Raw genomic sequence first — 17066 nt, forward strand, 5'->3', positions numbered from 1 at the left:
TCACTCTTTTGGACCATCCTGCATGTTCCCCTCATTTAAATCCCATAGAGAACATTTGGGGATGGATGGCAAGGGAAGTTTATAAAAATGGCCATCAGTTCCAGACAGTTGATGCCCTTGGTGAAGCCATCTTCACCACTTGGAGCAATGTTCCCACTAGCCTCCTGGAAACACTCGTATCAAGCATGCCCAAACCCATTTTTGAAGTGATGAACATGAACGGTAGCGCTACTCATTACTGAGTCCTACTGAGAACATTTTTTGTTCTGGTTTGGAGAGTTCTCTCTTCTTCCGCATCTCCAAACAGGCAGGAAGAGGATTCACTCTGCATTGGTTTCAGCACCTTGGCGCATTCGTTTCATAGAACAACAGCATGAACGGAGTGAGCCCTTAAAATACTACTTCAGGAGCAATATGTTTTAACAAGTATACAAAAATGTTACAGCCAAACGGCGACAGGGTAAGGCGCGGTCAGAGGAGTGAAATATGCATGAGCCACTTAATAATTTATTGTGTCCAACCTCATAGGACACATTAAAATTCACTGATAGTGGGCTATTTTGGGAAACTATCCTCTGTGATAAGCGAGGGAACACTGTATTGTCATATATGTTTTAAATATTTTTTCATTCTACTTTTCTTAAAAGTAATGTTAAAATCTCGTCTTGTCTCGTTCTCATAGACCCAATCTCATGTATCGTCTCATCTCGTGAACTGAGTGCCTCGTGACACCCCTACTGTACATACAGCCACACTAATACTTGGTTAAATGGCCGTAGCATCATTTTGGTTGGAAGTTTGACCACTCCTCTTGGAAGAATTAGTAGAGTTCTTTAAAATGCTTGGTTTCCTGGTACAGGAGTAGTATAGTCCTATAAACATAGTCCTCACATGCTCAATGGGTTGCAGTCGGACCAGAAACTTCATGTTAGTGCTTTATCCATTCCAAAATATGTTTTGATGTTTGCTCGGGGTCATTGTTCTGTTGGAAAACCCAGTTGTGTCCAAGTTTGAGCTTGGTGGTTCCTGGGTTGTTCCTGAACATCTTAAACAATTTCATCTGAGGGTGACAGTATGTACGATAGTGACACAGCCAAACAACTAGCACAGGGGTGTTCAAAGTGCGGCCTGGGGGCCATTTCGGCTTGTGGCTGTTTTTTTATTGTCCTGTGGGACATGGTAAAAATATAATTTAACAAGAAAACTACAATAAAAACTAGCAAAAATGGAAAAAATCATTATAAAAATCATCATTTTACAAGAATAAAGTCAAAATATTAAGAGAAATACTTTGTAATCTAACAAGAAAAACTTGTTATTTTCAGAGAAGAACGTCATGATATTGTCATAAAGTTGAAATATTGAAAGTTGAAATATTCAAGAAAGAAGTTATTATTTTTAAAAGTCGTAATAGTATGAGAAACAAACAAAACAAAGAATAAAGTTGTAATTTTTGGAAAACTAGGTTGGGTGGGAAAAAAAAGCAGAAATGAAAAAAAACAGCTGTAATTTTCCGTGAATAAAGTCAAAATATTAAGAGAAAAAAGTAATATTCTAACGAGAAAAAAAATCACAACAATCAATATTATGCGCATAAACTCGTAATATTATGACCAAAAAATGGCATAATTTTAGTAGCATCGAGTCTAAATATTAAGGAAAGCAAATGTTATTTTTAAAAACTCTTTAATATTATGAGAAACACACCAAACAAACAATAAAGTAAAGGGAAACTAGAGTGGGCAAAAAGTTATAATATTATGAGAATAAATGTCACGATCTGCGTGACAGCTCATTTATGTTCCTGGTTATGTCTTAGTTTCTGTTTTTGTGCTCTTATTTTGTAAGCTTTCCTGTGTTGGTCTGTTCAGTTTTCTGCTCTTACGTTCCTTCTTACACTCACCTGGTACTGATTGTTGATTGGGTTCTATTTAGTTCAGCCGGGTCCTTCTTGGGGTCTGGGGGCATCTTGGGGTCGTCGCCAGCATTACCACCATGCCTGCACGTGACAAAAAAGTCATCATTACCTGAAGACAATTTACTATAATGAAGTTGAAATATTTTAAAAATGCAAAACAGACCCCAGCAAAAATGGAAAAAAAGAGCAAAGGCCAAAGTTCATGCTACTAATGTGCTTTTTTTTTTTTTACCTATATCAAAAAGTTGTGATGCAGTTTTTTCTTGAAACATACAGTATAGAACTTCTTAGCATGCCTGCATGTGTTGCTTTACAAAATATCAGAGAGGACCTTGCATCCTTTCATTTTTCAGTATGTGGCCCTCGGTGGAAGACGTTTGGACACCCTTGAACGAGCACTTACTAAAGTTGATCTTGGAAACTGCAGTCAATTCTCCTTAAAGATAGATTTTGGAGAGGGAGTGTCTTGGACTTCCCCATTCTTCTGAGAATTGATCAATCCAGTGAGTGCTGTCAAACATTTGCTTTCTATGCTGCCAAAAAGAAACTATTAGCCGCAAAAACGAGCACAAATGTTAACAGGGCTTGGCCAAGACGTTCTGGAACCTTCTACACCACTTATACAATTTAGGCAACTGTATGTATATTGGAGCTTGTATGAATCCCCCTGACCCTGTGTAAATTAGAAAAAATCCTCAATAAATTCAAACTTGTGCAGTCATTTAAAACATAAATTAAAGATGTGTTATCATCCCATCCCATGCCGCAAAAAGAATGGTTGAAATAATTCATTAAAGGCTTAAAATGAATAAGCCATCGATGAGTGCATGCAAACTTCTATGCTTGTCAATGTCATGAGGACCTCTTGTTGTGTCCATCCGTCCATTTTCTATGCCACTTGTCCTCATCAGGGTCGCTGGGGTATGGCGGGGTACACCCTGGACTGGTTGCCAGCCAATCGCAGCCTCTTGTTGTGTGGGGGGCCATGAATCAGGGAAACAACATATTATGAATAAAGGAGCTGGAGGAGGTTTTTAGCATTGGCCCATCAGGAATATGTGAAGTGTGTGCGTGTGTGTGTGTGTTTGTCAGAGAAAGGTGTGTCTGTTTGCTTTACTGTGCTTTTTTTCTTGTTGCTTTGTTTTCTTTCGGGAGCCGTGCAGGACACAGCATTTGAGGCATGTCACTCGCCTGAAGGAGTCCAGAGGTTATCCATCATGAGCTGCTGTGTGTGCGCATGTGTGTGGGTGTGTGTGTTGGTTTATGCAAGCGTGTCTAGATTCTTCCAAAGATACGGTAAAGAAAGCAAGTGAGAGGTGGCGGAATACTGGTTTGTGTAGTGGTGTTTCTAAAGAAAGCATTTCGATGCATCGTCAACTTGTCACAGAGATAAATAAATGGATGCAGCTGCTCTGGGATGCTGCATGTGTGCAGATAGTTTCAGTGTGTGTGTTTATACATTTGTGTGTGTGTTGGGGTCTACTCGGGTCATTCATGAGTAGCTGTAAGGAGATCAGCTCTTTTCTGTGCCTCGCCTCATTTATCGTTCATATGAGCCCCTATGAGCTCGTCACTGGTATCTATCTTATCTGTGTGTGTGTGTGTGTGTGTGTGTGTGTATCGTCAGTCTGACTCATTGGTAGTTGTGCAACGTATTCTGTGCTAACAGATGGTACACGTACATAAATCATGGCTTCTTGGCAGCGTGGAAGTCATGTCCATGTTCTTTTTCTGCATGACGACACCAATGAAACCTTCCTTCTTCCTTCTTCCTTCTCTTTGCCCCCTTTTTACAACTTGTTGTGCTCTTTTACCCGCTGCACTCAATATTCCAGGGAAAGACATTTATAAAAAAAGATCAGGCTATTTGTCCTGTTTAGTCCATCAGGTTATTACAATAGACTTAGTCAAGTGCTGTCAAGGTCTCACAATCATAATGTCTGAGTTTGATCATTAAGATTCGGGCAGAAAAATGAAAGGGGAATATTGTAATGTTAACAGATATGAAAAAGGAATCGTTGAGCCCTTCACAAAGTTTTGTGAAAATTGCAAGTGGGAAAGCATTTCTAGCATAATTGCGCAAACAGGCAAGCAAACTGCCATGAGGTACCAGGAGATGAGTAGGAGATCTTTTTGTGAGTGTGACAAATGAAAATAAACTTAGTTGCTCAGGGAATTTTTTTTTATTTGACTATTTTTCATCCTCAAACAACCGATTACATTTTGACCTTTTGTAAGTTTTTGTATACATGCTAAGTATTACTAATACTTACTAAAAATATTTTAGTTTTCTATGTTCCAAAAACATGCATGTTAGGTTATTTAGCGACTCTAAATTGTCCATAGGTATGAATGTGAATGTGAGTGTGAATGGTTGTTTGTCTATATGTGCCCTGCCATTGGCTGGCGACCAGTCCCGGGTGCTCGGATAGGCTCCAGCATAATCGCCACCCTAGTGAGGATAAGCAACACATAAGACGCATGGATGGGTAAAACTAATAGAATTTTTACAAAAGAGGTTGTAAAAATACAAGAAAAATAATACAAGTAATAAAAGAAAATATATATAAAATAAATATAAATTACAAATATATCAAAATAAAATAGATATAAAAAATAAAATACAATATATGCTACCATTTAATCAATAATTCAAGCATTTTCTATACCGCTTGTCCTCACTAGGGTTGTGGGGGTATGCTGGAGCCTATCCCAGCTGACTTTGGGCCCATTCATAATAATGATATTGATAATAGTAGTAACGATAATATTAGCCTTATTAATGTTACATTAATGTTATGCTGCGATTGGCTGGCAACCAGTCCAGGGTGTACCCCGCCTGTTGCCCGAAGTCAGCTGGGATAGGCTCCAGCATACTCCCAATTAACCTAACATGCATATTTTTGGAATGTGCATCCCAACATGCTAACCACTAGACCACCGTGCGGCCCCAATTAGTTTTACGTTTACACCAAATATACATGTTGCCTTGAGAAAATAACAGGAATTGCTATGACTTACTCATTGGACCCTTCATTAGGAACACCTACATAATAATAATATAATAAAAATAAATTCCAAAATGAATTCAATAATAATTAACTACATTATTTTTTATTAACAACTAATTAATGATAACAACTTATGTAGTTCTATTTTATTTATTTATTTATAGTTTGCGTTGGTGTACAACTGTCCTGCATCATCTTACAACTTTGTGGTGATCTTAACTCCATGAGGGGGAAAAGAAACACCACCACAGACTACCACCATAACACACAGTGAACATTTAGCTGAATGAATACCTCATGAAAGCCGAGCATTTTTTCTTTGTGAAGAGTGAATTTTGCTGCTGTGACTACAAAAGGTATCTTGGCCACTTAGTTTGTGGCCCCATCAGTCATCATAACCGCTGTGTTGGACTCAGCAGGTCGAGCTGCAGACACCTGATAGCTGCAGTGTCACAAATGTATGCAATGAGAATTATGATCTGATCTGTATCTGTAACTGCCAAACTGGCTGGCCACATCCACCCCAGCGACTGTGTGGTGTATTTATATAAAACTAATGGTGCAACATCCTGCCCATCCTCCATGCACACACACGCACACTATATATGTACACCTCCCACATCCCTGTATGTTCTTTCCTTTCCCTTTTCAGTTATACACAGCAGGGATGATTTAAATAGGTGTAAGTGTACGCCTGTCAGCGTGACACACACAGCAAATTAGCACTTGGTGACCGTCTTGGGAGATGTATCTATACATGCGCTTTTATCACCAATTTAAATGGGAATTGATGGAACAGCCATAAGGCTAACAAGTAGACAGGCTGCCTTTGTGTAGATTGTCACAAGCAACATTGCATGCAAAAGGAAAGACAGCATCTCTCTCACTCTGTTCATATTCTATATGTATATATCATCTGCACATGGGAATATATTTCCACTCTGTATTGTGTTATATCACAGTAAGAGAGTAGTTTCTATAGTTTCTGATATATTATTGATGCAAACTAATCATATTTCATACATATCAATGACTTACGTCAATCTAATTATATTGTCAAGTAGTTGGCCGTTTCCAGTGTTCTAGTATAGAATAGTGATAATTACAATCATGTTTATATTCTTTTTTTGTCCTTTCCTTATTTATTTATTTTTATATTTGATGTTGATTGTAGTTGTTACGTACACGTATTTGAGAAAAGTCACATTGATAAGACAACATGTGTATTTATTATCAATATTACAGTATTATTGTTCATGTTTTATTATTATCAGGGTCATTCATTTTTATAGTAGCACATTTAAATGATTATGATTTTTACAAATTTACTTGATTTTTAAATTGTAGCAGCACAGATATCATGTGTTTACAAATGTTCTGATGATATAATTCTATAGAAGTTTGTTTTATTTGATACAACATAAAAAAAAGTATATCCATAATAACTGATAGTTATGTTTCTTTTTTTAAGTATTGCCAAAAAAAATGTTTCAAATTTTTTCAAACTTATGATATACACCAATAGCGAAACTACTTTTGTACTTCTTCTCTCAAGGGGCGCTAGCGTACATATCAGAGCATAGATGTTGGCAACATTCCACATTACGGATGGTGAATGATTGATTCTCCATACTTGACGGAGCTTCCTGCGGCGCAGCCAAACTGACATTTATGAAGCTCCTGATCACAATCTGCATTGTGACCAGTTGGAGAAAAGCTCAAGAGACCTTGTCTTCTGAAAGCATTGGTAATTAATGAGACTCTTCACGTTACCTATTGACCTCCATGGTGGCGTCAAACATGGGAGGTTGTTTTGCAGCTGGAATTTCAAAATGTGACGCATATTCAAGGCAATTAAAACCACATTGCTTGTGTTAGCGGCAGTCAAACAAGGTTAATATCAAGTTGCGGTTATTGTGGTGATAAATTGCTGAAATGTAATTAGCCATTCAGGGAATTTGTGTTACTTTTATTTCTCATGTTGGGCATGCTCACATAATAATTATTTTTAAATGACTGAATAAGCCATCTAAAAAGTCTATTAACTTCACTAGCACACATTCTATGAGAACACTGCTAACCTGGTACATGTTAAACACAGGAAGTGAACAAATGATCAATAATTGGTGAGACACGGAGAAGGGGTGGGATTAAATAAGATCTGCTTTTTCCTACTCCTTTCGGACATGTGACTCCTTGACTTGTGCAAGCGTAACCATGTGATGTTCTTTAATGTCGAGCATGTTTGAAATAAACTAATACATACATAATGTCTCTTTTTTATGAAATGCAAATACATATTTTTAACCCAAGACAAATATTGCAGTTCATTCAAAACTGTCCCCACATTTTTGTTTTTTTACAATTTCACTATAAAATGATATTTCTTTATCGTTGATTCTATTTAATTTAGTTACTATGTATTACTATGTAAGAAATTTTCCTTATAATTATTAATATTATTATGGAAGAGGAAGGACTTGTGTGGAACGGTAATGCATTTGTTTTGCTTTCTACACAATCAATATGCGTGTGAGCTTTTGTGCATGCGGTGAGGTTCATTCCTGCTGTGGCACTGACTCTTACATTTTTTTTTTTATGTCAATACAGGCTGCTCATTCAGAGGACAACAAGAAAAAGAAGAGAACCATTCCCTTTTGTTAAAAAGTAATCTTCAAATTGTTTTCAAATACTTTCTGGTCCCATTTATTTGATTTTCCTATTAACTAAAAAACATTTGTGTTCTTATCTGTATATGAAGTACATGCAGCCTTTCCGTCTCCAGGTACTTTGTTGCAAAAGTCTGTTCACCTCCTGGTGAGTTTGGGTATATAATCCTCCATCTTGGTAGCCAAATTCACTCATTTATTCAGCAGAGGATAAAACAATCTGGCACTTAATTTGCTGCTCCCCAGCTGTCAAAAACCCACCAAAAACGCTGGCTAGGCAGCGACAAGCACCAGCTCACGCACGATGACGTGAGTACTGCAAGTGCCTGTATGACATTCCTATTTTATTGTCCGATTAGCAAGAATAATGTCACACTTACATTAAAGACATTACACCGGTTGAAGAAAGTCATGATGTATAATAAATGTTTCTCTAGTATTGGTGACAAGCTGACAAACTAAAACAGGCACGCTCGCGGCACCCTCACCTGATCAGGAAATGTGCAAATTCAGCGATTTTTACTTGAGAAAATGTTAAACGATTGGACTCATACAGAAACTACATTTAGAATACAGTTCAATGGACAAATATTAATATTTATTTGCTCATTATTCATTTTATGTATTCCTTATTTGAGACTGCCTCCCCTGCACGTCACTGTGTGCATGCATGCATGCGTGTGAGTGTGTGTGTGTGTGTGTGTGTGTGTGTAAGAGAGAGAGATACAAATCAAGAAAGACTGGTTTTCTTGTCTGTGGAGTTGATCAGTGGGGGGCTTTGAGTACATCCAAACAGACTCACTGACTTGTCTTCATGATCATGTAGGTGGACTGCAGAATGTGTCTTTGGTGCCCGCCTGTACGGGGTGTGTGCGTGTGTGTGTGTGTGTGTGTGTGTGTGTGTGTGTGTGTGTGTGTGTGTGAGACCTCAACCTTCCTGGTTCTGTCTGATTGTGCAAAAGACGAGTGTGTGAGCACACGTCCAAACATCTGTCCACCAGTGGGTAACCTGGCTGCAACCCCCTCCTCCTCTCTGAACAGTAGATTTGTGGATTAAAGTGTCACCTCAGCACCCCAGTACATTTTTATTTATTGTCCTACAACTGCATGACATTAACACACACTGCAGTACTATACGCACCACAATACCGTACTTGATTAAATAAATTCACCATCAAGACAAGACAGGCAGTGCATTCCTGACATTTTTCACGTACATTTAGCATTTATGTGCTTCTACACTCACTGGCCACAACAGTGGGAACACAATACATTCAAATACTGTATTTCTGGACAAATTCTACTGTATAATGATAGTTGGCTTTGATTGATACTGTCAGAGTGTTCATTATTGTGGTTGTGGCGTCATAAGGGCTATTCATAATCATTTATTTATCATATTTGGGTTACATGAGAAGTATAAAAAGATCCTTATGCAAAACACTTGTACTACTTTACGATAAGGTTACAGTAAAAAAAAAAAAAAAAAAAGGGAACATAAATTCATTATAGGTAACGCAAGAATGGTCCAATTATTTGGACTTCTAGATAAAATGTTTTGTATCCATGTATTTTAATTTGTATGTTTTTACATCTGGAATTTGTGTTATTTAATGCAATTTTTTTACAATTTCTTTAACAATTGTGTTTTATTATTATTATTATTATTATTACTATTATTATTACCCAAGTGTTAGCTGTTATTTATTACTAAGCAATAAATAATAATTTGTGAGCATTTGGCATGCCAGAGGTCATGTTCATGGTTCTTATGAAATAAATCAACCGTGTAGTGCATCAATGGTGACTTACCCCCCACTTGGTCCCGTGAGCCAAGTTCTGGTCGGATTTGGGTGATGAGGAATGTAGTTAGATGGTGTTCCACAGCAGATGTAGCGGTGGAACAAACACATAACAATGGATGTGCAGTGATACGACGGGAGAGGAAGTAACAGCGAGTGATTGTGAGGTCTGATTTTTTTTCGATGAGGCATTTTGCAAATGTATTACTCTTTTGAACGCATAATGTTTTGAGGAGCCAAACTCTTTACTTAAGTGGCCCCACCGACTAACTACATTCCTCGTCACCGAAATCCGACCGGAACTCAGCTCACGGGACCAAGCGGGGGGTAAGTCACCATTGATGCACTACACGGTTGATGGGGATGTCATACAACTTCATGTCAAAAAATCCAAACTATCCCTTTAATACTGTTTATGAAGTCTTAACGATATTTCCACAAAGTAATTCATAACCAGTGTAACCGTTAATTTGTCCATATAGTACCGTTTCATCTCAAATCGACTATTCTAAGTAGATTCACATAAGAGTACAATATTTTCCTGCAGTTGGATAACTGTATGATAAAGACGATTAAAAGCATTTTGTAGGCTAATTTGTGTACACGCTGGTGCAGATGCACTGCCTACACATGAGCATCAGAGGCCTGAGTCATGGCTTTGTGCCCTCAGCGCGGATACAATGTCAACGTGTGTGTGTGTGTGTGTGTGGGTGTGTGCACACGCTCCTCACTCTTTCATCTCGTCAAGTGTTCATCAGCCCTTCCTTCATCAATCACACCACGTGGCAGATCACTCATCGGCTGTGGCCGCTGCTTTCAAACGATAACATCTCTCCATCCACAGACGTGCTCTGTCTGTAAAACACACACACACACACACATACGTAAAGTGACGTGGAATGCGATCATAGGCACTTTCAAAATATTCTTGCTAACACAGCAGGAGGCACCTACACATTACACCCCACTAGACCCCCCCCCGCCACGCTTCATAACACCCCCATGCGTGTACACACGTACAGTTGCCATGGCGACGGATAGGCAGCCATGCAGAATGAGTGCACGGTCCCTCGGGACATCTCCTTTGTCCATCTTTCCATGGCTCTCCTTTAGTGATGACAAGACGTCTCCTCTCTGTCTGAGGCCCCCCCCCGGCCTCACTTCATTATGTATAATGTATGTGTTTCTCTTCTACACTCATTTCCCATCCAGTGTCTTTCTGCAACGTTTGCTCCCAAACACTTTCCCCTCAATTTTGCAAACCGGTGTTGCTCCCTGTAAAAATGACACATGGGAGCCGAATCCCAGTCGAGCTGGCTCTTCCAGCAGACTCCAGCATGTTGCAATAAGCCGCAGGTTGCAGCCGTTTGAGTGGCGGCTCCTAATTATGACAGAGAGACTGAGCTCTAAGATTGCGAGAAAAAAAAGCCCTCTGGTTGTGATTTGTACTAAAGATGATGCCTTCATTTCCCATGAGTCACTCTGCATGTTGAGGCTGGACAACACCTACAGAAAGTAAAGCGGCCAGTATTGTATTTGTAAAGACAGAACATAAATATGGATGATAATAAGGGTAAAATGTACAGAATGCATGTACCACTGTTAAAAAAAAGCCTAAAAAATTGTCTTTATGCTTCACTGATGATGAATTTTCGTCAAGCATTGACACACTTTGTTTGGTGGTGCTTGAACGCACCATAGTTGCTGTGAGACGCAAAAGCGCAGCTTATATGTACGGTAACCAATTCCATCTGTTCATCAATTATCTTACATTATCATTCATTAGTGGTGAGTAGCTATACATTTTATCCTTTATACAGCTGAATCGAATCTAATAATTAAAACAGTCACTCTTATTGCAAATGTTGATCTGAAATCGGAAAAGAACGTCAACATCAAGCTAGGAGTAATTTGAAGGGGGGAGGCGGTGTGAGCCGTGTGTCAAAAATACACATTTTATGGGCATATCATTTACATTTGCTGGTGGTCCTGGAACGTAAGCCCAGCGAAAACCAGGGATCTACAATATTGCAAAAGTCCATTCTGTGCTGTTGCACAAACAGCAACATTGCAAAGTGCTTAAATTGTTCCCCATGGTCAAATGTTGCACATTCACAGATGGGAGACTAAAATGAGGGAAAATGTTAAGACAACATCCTGTTCCTTCAGCCCACCATGATGCTCTTCCACCCAGTGACTACTCACCCACACAACACATGACCCCTAATAAATAATAGCGCAACTCCACACCTCCCTTTTATTGTGTGTAAGTTTACGTGTATGTGTGTGTCAGCGATCCAACCACCCCCCACCGCCCCACATCCCATCCCTTGGCATGCGGAACATTTTGCACGGCTGTTTTTACAAGCCTGGCATTAAGCTGTCTGTCAAACTGGCAAAAAACAAAAAAAAAATAAAAATAAATACCCCCGGATCACATGCAAAAATTCACACAGTAGCAGGAGGCTCTCTTTTTACTGCCTTCTCTTATACACAAGTCTTCTCTTTTTACACATCCATCTTTTCCGCCATCATTCATCTTCCTCTATATCTCTCCGTAAATATCCCCTCTGCACAGATACTCAGTGTTATAAGGTCCGGAACTGCTGACTGGACGGACCCTGATATGTCCACCCTCAGCTTGTCTTACCCCCTTAGACTTGCACTAGTAAATGTAAAATACAGCACCATTGAGATGATATTTGTGTTTATTACAGCAAAGCCAATATAAGGGCTGAAAAGATCTTTATGTGATATTGAATATTGCAGGTCCTCATGTCGGGCTATGTTGCAACCTAGTGGTGAGTGATGATGATGACCTCTGAGGATTTTCCACCCAAGAGAGTTACTTTTCTCAAGAGACATGCAAGTAAAGAGGTGGTGTCATCAAGAAAGGAAAGGCTCGGATCATTCCAAGGTGCCTAAACAGACCACAGCTTCAAAATACATTATTACATTTAGGGATGTCCCCATCCACATTTTTTGGCCTCCGATCCGATTTTTTTTATAGTCTTGCCGATCCGATCCGGTACCGATCGGTTTTTTTGGTTTGTTTTTTTTTTTTAATATAATAAGCTTTTGATACAAACATGAATTTGTGGAATTGAATATGGTTATGAAAATAGCTCTTCAAAGCATTAAAAATAATCCAACCAAGGTATTGCTGAATGTACTTTATTATTATACAGCATGACCAACAATATTGTTTGGCTTTAGTAACAAACCTCTGTGAGTCAAGTCCCTAATCCAATAAAAGATACAATAAAAGTCCATCCAATAAAAGATAAAACTGGAAAAAAAATGGGTGTGCAAAACACTTTTAAGGTGATGTGGCGGAAGTCGAGTGGCAATCAGTTTGAGGCGCTTTACTGCACCTACCATGTGGGAGTGTGGCTCAGCGTTACGAACATGATACGGCAACCGGATCGGCCCGATTTCATGGCGAAAGCCAATATTATCCGATCTTCATAAATACAGCAGAACGGCAGCCGATCCCGATCATGAAGATCGGATCGGGACATCCCTAATTACATGATAGAAGCGCCATTGATAGGCTCTGATAGCCTTATAAAAGGCATCTGGATTGGTGGGAATCTATGTCACATCCATCTTGCCAAGCTTCAAGCTGATACAACTGTGTATCCAAAACTTACAGAACCAATCAGCAAGAGTCCTTTCAGGAAATAGATGCAAGGTTTTGTAAACTCAGGCAGTCCTTGTAGAAATCTGCACAATAGCTGCCATCGGAACTGGGCATCATTTCTTTATGAAGAATATTTCACCCTTTTCCACAGTTACTATCAACTCTTCCCAGGATTGAATTGTATTTGGTGTGTCAGTTTAATTGTTCAATATTACATTTTTAAAGTAATTGTTGTTATTTTTTTAATATTATAACGATAATGATTTTTTTCCCCCATCAGGGTTTGCGTAAGGGTGAGGAGTTCGGTCATCAGAAGGAGCTCAGAGAAGGTCTGCTGCTCCTTTGCATTGAGAGGAACAGTAGGGTGTCTTAGGGGCTGTCCACACGGGAACATTTTCTGTCTTTTATCGTTTCAAATGTTACTTCTTACATGACTATAGGTTCACAATGAAGCTTGTTTGCTGCTGTAAGCACAAATGAGAAGGAGAGGGTGGCGCGGCTTTCATTCATTCGACAACAGCAAGCTGGCAAGCTAGCAAGCTAGCATGCTAACGTTAACAGCAAACTAGTATTTACAACCCAAACTGTGATGTGAACATCAAATTAAACAAATACAACTTACGGGAGTCCAGGCAGGTCTGACTTATGGCTGGGTGGGCCTTCTTTTGTGATGGCATCCCCTCCAGGGTTTCGGTGGAGTTATTTGCCAGCATTCACCAGCAAGCTGGCATGCCGGTGTCTGTGGCTCAGAACTTTGTTGAACTCCCCAAAATAAGTCATTACTCTGCTCCAACCACTGCCACTCCTGCCTAGGTTTTTCTTTTGGTCTCTGTAATCCTGTGTTCAAAAGACCGAACAAAACATGCAGCAGCCATCTCGCCTCGTTCTAGCGTTGGTTGGGTTCTTGTCGCTGTTTCAAATTTCTTTTGCACTTCTTCGGATGTCCAAATGAGAAAGAAATAGGGGGTTTCCTCCGGTGTCCATGTTTCCATTGTTAGTTTGCAATACAGTGTAATAAAGATTGAGGTAATTCGCAGACTTTTTTTTTAGGCAACTCCGCCCATCCTGATTATGCAAACGGTTCGCCCACTCGGCCTAGCAAGCTTTTGGAGCCAGAGAAACCAAAAAAGACAGCTTCAGTTCAAACCAATTGTGGAACGATGACAATGCAAAAGTAAAGCTCTGAGAACCAGCTCCAAAAAAGCTCCAAACCGGGCACAGTGGACAAGGGGTATCAGTGATCCGTGTGATCTGTTCCTGTCTGGATGCGACTATTTACCACTCCGACAGTGTGGATGCAATTTTTTTTCAACCCGCCAAAAAAAATCCCAGGAGTGTTTCTGTGTCGACAGGACTTTGGGTAGACACACTGGAGGAATTGAACCTTACAGCTGGTCTGGGAATGCCTCGGTGTCTGGAACTGGAAGAGGTGACCGGGGACCGGGAAGTCTGGGCTTCCCTTCTGAGGTTGCCTTCCCCGCGACCCGGCCCGGAAAAGCCAAAGAAAATGGATGGATGGGTTCACATTATTTTTTTGTTATAGTATTTATTACTCTTGTTTGTTATTGAACTGTAGTTAATGTCTTGATATTGCTCATAAACAGTAAGAATAGATTCAATCTACAAGGCTGTTGTTCCACCCCAGTCCTATAGGTGGTGGTAATGTGCATTACAAACTGAGTGCCAACTACAAAAAAACAAGGCTTTTTCACCACAGTTTTATCTGTTTCACTGCCAGACTTGGCTCCCCTAATACACGCGAACTATAACTACAAAAAGTGAACATAAATTATTCAAGCCCCACATTCATCGGGATCTGCACCAAAATTCTATTTGCCAACTAACAAACCACAAGTAAAAATATAACTTAACCCCATGTGTTCTTCTTGCTCGGGAGAGGTCATGAAGAAATCTAATGAAGCATACAATACTTTCTGTATTTTCCAGTTTAGAGCTAATCTCCAAGGGAATATTGTCTAATTTGTACATGCTGTAGTATTGATGTACACACAGTCCATTAGCAATAATAGTTCCTGCCTTGAAAATCCGTGTTTAGTCCCCAGTATGGACATGTGTGTCAACAGCAGAGAGTATTACCTATGGAACAAACACAAAGGACAGGAGACAAAGGCAAAAGCTAAAAGGAAGAAAAGCATCACAGGGGCCTTTATGGAGGGGGAAAACATCGATGGATGGGCAGGAGGGAGTGAGAGCTCCACTGGGGGAGAGAAGGAGGCTTGAGCATGAAGAGGGTAAGACTACGTAAGATTATTTTTGTTGAGGTCAAAGACAATGAGAGAAGGATTCGGTGAGACCAACAAAGGGAAGGGGAGAATTATTCTCTTAGATGTGCTGCACTCACAAAGCTCTTCAGCTTTGCTTTGAGGATGGACATAAAGGCTGGACTTCCATTTGTCATTAATTAGTCGGCCTAATTGATGCCGTCATTGTACATGCATTTGCACACAGAGTGGGACAAAATGCCACATGAGAAGTAATGGGTCATCTGAGATACAAATTGAAGTTTGGTGGGAATTTTGCGTGTATTCATCCAGAAAAACATTTGCAAAGTCAGTCAGAGGTCACCAACGTTGGGGTTTTCTTTTCTGGTTCAGCGTAAAAAGTGATGGAGTTGAGGTCAGGGTTCTAAAGTTCAAACTCATCTAAGTAAAATTTGGTTTTGAGTCAACTTTAGTAGAGTAACATACAAGGTAAACTAACATACTGTAACTTTCCCACTGTACTGCACCCCTTTGGTATGGGGTGTTCAAGCGTCTTCAAAGAACCATCAACGTATTGCTTGAAACAGGGGCAACGGGGTCTCCTGCACAGTGGATCCAAGCACATTCGTCATTCAGCATTCATGGGCCTGCAATTTCACAGATTTTTGGTCAAAAGTTTTTTCCACCAAAAAAGGTAATCATTTATAAGTATTTGATAATACAGATAAAATGTAGAAACCCACAATTTGTACAGAGTTGCTGTGAGATGCAAAAGTGAAACTTGTAAATAGTCATGAAAATAAAGAAAACGCATTGAATGAGAAGGTGTGTCCAAACTTTTGGCCTGTACTGTAGATAACTTCTACATCATGACTCCGATTCCATCTGTTAGTGGTGAGTACCTATACATTTTATACTTTCAAATGTGTTGAATAAGTGTGTGTGGTATATTTAAAAGGGCTGAATCTAATCTAATAATTACAACAGTCAGTCTTCTTGCAAATGTTGATCCAAAAAGCAGGGGGGTTTGGAGCGGGGAGGGAGAGCAAGCCATGTGTCAAGAATAGTTGATCATTTTTATGGGCATCTCAGTTACTCTTGGATTTTCGCCATTCGCTGGGGGTCTGGGACTGTAACCCCCACAACCGACGACATTTACTTTTACAAAATATTTTTTTTAATGAAGGGGTACTCAGGTCACACTGAAAAGAAAAAAACCCTATTTTACTACAAGAATAAGAGACAACAAAAGAATAGTGGTAGTATTATGATAAGAAAGTATATCTGCTTTAGGATGAGTATTGTTGCTGTTACTGTTTATGTTGGGAATTTTGACTTGTGGAAATTACAGTTTTATTCTGAGATTACAAAAAGCCTTTTTTTTCTTGTGATATGATCCTAACTAGTTTGTGTAGTTATCCGACAGGAGATTGAGGGCAGCAAGAAAATGTATGGATGCAGCAAAGTGGAGCAGAAGTACTACAGTGGCAGCAATGAGTGACATGCAGTGCTTTAGGGCACCAATGTAGTATCAGAAGAGAAAGAGTACCTTCTAGTACCTAGCAGTGGAAACAGGGCACAAGCGGTTAAGTCCAGCACCCCAAATGAATAATGACTTGGGCGAAATGGTGTACCTGGGTTCCACCAAAAAACAAATTTCTTGATGATAATGCATTCTTTTTAATCGAACCCACCTTTAATATAACTGATCGATGAATATGATATTAATATGCAGGCTCATTTGTGCCTCATTAGCCTCCGCATTCTACTGACGCTGGATGACCCCATAGGACGACTGCCA

General features: G+C 39.6%; 1 long non-coding RNA gene across 1 annotated transcript in view; it reads right to left on the reverse strand.

The window, feature by feature from the left end:
• Positions 1 to 1900: 1900 nt before the first annotated feature.
• The window catches only part of LOC129177192 (uncharacterized), a 36341-nt gene continuing 21175 nt past the window's right edge, over positions 1901 to 17066 (reverse strand). Inside the window, exons 3-4 of the long non-coding RNA XR_008569588.1 lie at positions 10132 to 10255; positions 1901 to 1999 (exon numbers count right to left, since the gene is read on the reverse strand). This is a non-coding gene — a long non-coding RNA (uncharacterized LOC129177192). The remainder of the gene's footprint in view (positions 2000 to 10131; positions 10256 to 17066) is intronic.

This window comes from Dunckerocampus dactyliophorus, chromosome 2 (genome assembly GCF_027744805.1).
Source record: "Dunckerocampus dactyliophorus isolate RoL2022-P2 chromosome 2, RoL_Ddac_1.1, whole genome shotgun sequence".
In the NCBI taxonomy this organism is placed as follows: Eukaryota; Metazoa; Chordata; class Actinopteri; order Syngnathiformes; family Syngnathidae; genus Dunckerocampus; species Dunckerocampus dactyliophorus.